This window comes from Triticum aestivum, chromosome 3B (assembly GCF_018294505.1).
Source record: "Triticum aestivum cultivar Chinese Spring chromosome 3B, IWGSC CS RefSeq v2.1, whole genome shotgun sequence".
Lineage (NCBI taxonomy): Eukaryota > Viridiplantae > Streptophyta > Magnoliopsida > Poales > Poaceae > Triticum > Triticum aestivum.
This window is the reverse complement of record NC_057801.1, coordinates 296,283,481-296,288,853: the sequence shown is the minus strand read 5'-3', so window position 1 is coordinate 296,288,853 and position 5,373 is coordinate 296,283,481. Positions and strand designations below refer to the sequence as shown.

The following is a 5,373-nucleotide window of genomic DNA, read 5'->3' as shown; positions in this document are numbered from 1 at the left end:
ATAAATATGTGTGTGTGAGTGTGATTGTGATGTGAAGTTTCTGTCCTTGTCACATAATCTTACTTCTTCCCCTTTGATTACATACTTTCTAGTTATATATGTGTTTGTTTCTTGTATATTTCCTTTTGTAGTCTATGTATGCATGTCTTAGTGTTTTGAATTCTCATGTAACAAGAAAATGCCAAAAAGACAGTGATGATAATCTGAACCTCCCTATGCTATTTTGCATTTTCTTTTGTGACAATGATTGATAGTTTAGGTTTATTTTCTGTTTCCATCTCCCAATATAGTGTCACCTAGCTTTAGCCGAGTGTAGCCGCTGATCGCCTAGTCCCTGTGGAGAACACGACACTCGCAGTTTGGGCGTAAAACCCCGCTGTACTTACAATTGATCATTTTGGCGCCGTTGCCGGGGACTAGCGTCGAGCGATTGTGTTAGCCTATAGACTAGATTTACTTTAGTTCCTTGTTCAATTCGTCGTGTATTTCATCTTCAGTGTTTTTCCTCTACTTTCCCCCATTGTTGCTTCGGCTTATTAGGATACTAACCTTCTGACTAGTGTTTACTGTTTATGAGTGTGTGTAGGGAATCATAAACCTTTGCTGGTTGTTCTATAGTTACACTTGGTTAAGATATGGCATTGCTTCGTGATCTTTGGATGCCAAGTAGTCAATGCTATATCACAGGACCGGTTTGGCCAACTATTCAGGCAGAGAATTTTGAGATGAAGCCTGGTCTTATTGCTTTGGTTCAACAACAACAGTTTGGAGGACTGCCCACTGAGGATCCCTACGAGCACTTATACCGAGTCATGGAGTATTCAGGTACAGTCAAGTACCATGGAGTTCCTCAAGATGCTATCAAGTGCATGATGTTCTCATTCTCCCTCCATGATGATGCTCGTGCTTGGTATCGATCCTTGCCATCAAGGTCATACAGTTGGAATGAGATATCGCGAGCTTTCTTGGATAAATATATCCCACTACACAAGCAGTCCGCAATTCGAGATGAGATATTCAGCTTCGTTCAGCATGAACGCGAGAGCTTGTATGATGCTTGGAAGAGATACAAGGCTTTATACATGAGATGTCCTAACCACGGGCTCGAGAGATGGTTAGAGCTGCAGATATTCTATGGAGGATTGACTTGGGACACTCGAGCTTACGTCGATATGGCAGCGGGCGGAGCTATTACAAACGAGACACTTGATGAAGCTTTTCTGCTGATTGAGAGCATAGCTTTCCACCAACTTCAGTGGTACAATAAGAAGCCCACGTCTGATTCATTGGTTTGCTTGCAACAAATCACTACACCTCAACCACCAATTCTTACACAAAAGCCCGAGCCTCTATCTCAGTGTGGCAAGGTTGAGCTTGCATGGATTATATTTGACGATGATGACACCATTCTAGTTGACACACACGCTACAGATCATATGGATACTAGTTTTGGAGATTCGGTTTTGCATTGTGATGATTCTTCCATGGATGAGACAGAGTTGCAGTTAGTTGTTTTTTATATTGAGGAGTCAGCTTTAGTTGATATTGATCATGTGCTGCTAGAGCCAGATATGGAGAAGTTCACCTTCGATGATGTTAGCCGCATTGCTTCCTCAACACTTGAGCCTGAGATGGAGAGCTTCATGGTTGATTATGGTGAGGTGGATTCAGATGTCAAGGAGTCAAGCTCTATTTCACTTGTTGACATGAATCTGGTGGAAATTTCTACTACCACACCTCACTTGGTATCTTCAATTGAGGTAGTCCTGAAGGTTCTTCCTAACTATCTCAGGTATGATCTCAGCCTTCTTGACAAGATATGCCATATCATGGATATTGCCTATGCAACATGCGGTCTATTGATGATATCTATTTGTCATATGCTTAGATATGCTTATGTGATAGGATACTTTATTGATGACTTAGAGGGCATTGTCCCTATCACTTGTATTGGCTTGTTTGTTGAGTGTTCTTTCAGGTTTACGCTTGTGTACCATTCATTGTGGGCTGACCAAGTTCAAGATGACATCCCATGGGATCCTGGTGGACTCAAAGCATGGCGATGAGGAGAAGCAATGGGGAACACACGAAGAAGAGTGAAGCTGGAGCATCCATAAGGAAGGAAAGGAGAGGAGCTGCAGTTGGTGAGGTGATCGAGCGAGTGCTACATGATCAAAGCCCGGTGAGATGTTTCATGACCCATTCTGAATATCATAAATACATGTTGAATTCAATTGCTAGTTGGGTTGCTTGAGCTAGTTATTACTTGTTGTCAAGCTGAATCTCACCTTTGGCATTGTGCTTGATGTGAATTTGTGAACTTGATTTTTGAATGCCTTGTAAACTAGTGATCTACACCATGCATGCTTTGCTAAAATTAGTGAGAACTACTAGTTTTGAGTGCTCAAATCCCTAGTACACTAGAAAACTTCATCATTTTCTGCATTTACTATGATACACCTAGATCACCATGTTTACATGCTGAATTTGTGCCAAGTGTCTTCCCATTGAGAGCAATCACCTAACCACTATGGATTAGCATGTTATGTTCCCTGGATCGGTAGCATGTGAACCAGACATGGAGAAGTGATGATTCCTATTTTTGTTCTTATGCGTTGTTCATTTAAGATAAGTAATAATGAATAAATAAGTCTGGGCTACCTACAGTAGCATGTCATGTTCCCGGGACCGGTGGCATGTGAAATTGGGTTAGCTTGGGCAGTAATTAATAATAATAATAAATGTACTTGTCGAATCAGGTGTATACCATGTTCTCGGGATCGGTGGTATGTTCCTTTGGGAAGACAAAGAAAAAAAACTAAACTAATAATTGGTTGAGCCAGGTGTATACCATGTTCTCGGGATCGGTGGTATGTTCCTTCGGTGAGACTAATAAAATAATATGTGTGTTTCTTTCAAATTCAATAAGTGGTTCAACCACAAAGTCATATTTCTGCAAATAAGAGATTTAATTCCAGTTCTTTTTGTTCTTGGGATCATGCTCTCTTTAGGAACCATTTGGCGCAGTCATCATTTAAACTTGTTGATCCTCTTTTATCATTGTAAAAGTTTAAAATGGTCGAGTTTACTAGTGTCCTATTGATATGTAGCACTCCTAACCATTAATTTTCACTAGCTAAGTCCAAGGCATGCACTGTTTAGAGACCTACTTCACTTGACATTTCTAGTCAGTTCACTGTTCATTATCTAGCCTTTGTCATATGCCTTTGCTTGAGGACAAGCAAAGATTTAAGTGTGGGGGAACTTGATAAGCACATTTCATATATACAATTTTGGCATAGAAATATATTATTTATTGAGATATGACCATCAATTCTTGTTGTGAAATATTGAATATTTGCCTGAAAATCATATAAAGTATCATTTACTAGTCATTGTGTTTCTTTTGCAGAAAAGTGCGCAAAGGCACTATAAACTTCAAGATCTGGACTAGTGGCTAAGAGAACCAGTCAAGTGAAAAGGAAGAAGAAAGACAGAGGGACTTGTGTGTGAAGAAATTATGCTCCATGGGACAAGTTAAAGAAGAAAGGGACCTTCTTATGAAGAAAGAAGAAAAGGAGAAGGGCCAAAATTGTAAAGTGGCAGATCAGAGGAGGGGTCAAAATCCCTAGCGGCAGCTAATCCACTTTCGTGCCTGGCATCTCCATCCCCTCTTTCCCCCGCCTCCTTCTTCCACCTCCGACCGCATCCGCGGCCAGGCCGGCGTGGCGGCGCACCACCCAGCACCTCCACCTGCTCCACAACCCCGCAGCACCTCCACCCGTGCCATCGCGCTCCCACCACATCACCATCACCACCAGCACCACCGCGCGCCACCACTCTCCTCCCCCTACACCATCCATCCATCGCAGACGCGCCACCGTGCCATCACCAGCATCCACCATCATCGATCCATCTCCACCTTCACTGCGCCATCCCTCCACCATCTCCAGCCACCGCCGTACCTCGCGCGCCCAACCAGACAAAGGGGAGCACAGGCGTCTGGTCATCCGCGTGAGGGCGCCCCCGTTTTGCTGCTCTACTTCTCCTAACTCATGATGTTGCTCTTCTCTCCACGCCCCCACTGCTTCTTCTTTTTCCCCTTGACCTCCTGCTGCTGTCTCTTCTTCCTCCCTGAACCATAACTGTTGTTGCTCCCTTCTCCTCACGCCTCTGCTACAGGCTGCTGCTCCTTATCTGAACCAACTGCTGGCTGCTATTAGTTCTCCCCAAAACTGCCGCTGCCACTCTTTCTTGCTGCACCTTTTCTCAAACGCCACTGCTGCTCCTAATCTGAACCATAAACTGTTGCTATCTCTCTTTTATCCTCTCTATATTCTCTGAATTTCTATAAGATGAGATGTGTAATGCCATGTAATGTTCAGATTTGAGTTGTGCTTGAAACTTGGTCAGTTTCAGATTTGTGCTTTATTAGTAGTACTTATTTTGTTCATCTGGGAGTATTAGAATAGTGTCCTGTAGTATCATATTCGTATTTGTGTATGTGTGTGTTCATCTAATTTGTTCCAGTTTATAGTCCATGTGTTTACTCAAGTACCTGTGTTATATAAATATGTGTGTGTGAGTGTGATTGTGATGTGAAGTTTCTGTCCTTGTCACATAATCTTACTTCTGCCCCTTTGATTACATACTTTCTAGTTATATATGTGTTTGTTTCTCGTATATTTCCTTTTGTAGTCTATGTATGCATGTCTTAGTGTTTTGAATTCTCATGTAACAAGAAAATGCCAAAAAGACATTGATGATAATCTGAACCTCCCTATGCTATTTTGCATTTTCTTTTGTGACAATCATTGATAGTTTAGGTTTATTTTCTGTTTCCATCTCCCAATATAGTGTCACCTAGCTTTAGCCGAGCGTAGCCGCTGATCGCCTAGTCCCTGTGGAGAACACGACACTCGCAGTTTGGGCGTAAAACCCCGCTGTACTTACAATTGATCAGTTTTACCAATATTCGTGTCAAGGATCCTGCCAACACAACATACTACCATGAAGAATAGTGATGGAGGATGTAGATGCGAAGGAAGCTAACACTTTCTTAGATTTCACCTTAGTGAGGCCAAGGGGACAAAATCTGGATGATCGACTGAGACACATTTAGCACTCTACTTCTAATGTTCTCCTGGATGTGCTAGCATAACCCATTCATTGAAATTGTTTGGTATCTAGAACATCGAGTCAAGGTTCGGACTTCGGGAGCACAAAAATCCATAAGGGACAAGTGCTGAAGTAAACCCTACGAAATCCTTATGGGGAGGTGGTCAACTTCTTCAACTAAGATACTACAATAATAGGCCTTCTAGCTAGGTGTGTTGGCCACGACATCCACATTACCGGGTGATAGAGAGACCA

The 5,373-nt window shown here is 42.4% G+C and overlaps 1 non-coding gene across 1 annotated transcript; it reads right to left on the bottom strand.

The window, feature by feature from the left end:
* Positions 1-1,001: 1,001 nt before the first annotated feature.
* Positions 1,002-1,105, bottom strand: LOC123073020 (small nucleolar RNA R71). The gene has a single exon (XR_006435548.1). It is a non-coding gene; the product is annotated as a small nucleolar RNA R71 (small nucleolar RNA).
* Positions 1,106-5,373: the final 4,268 nt, after the last annotated feature.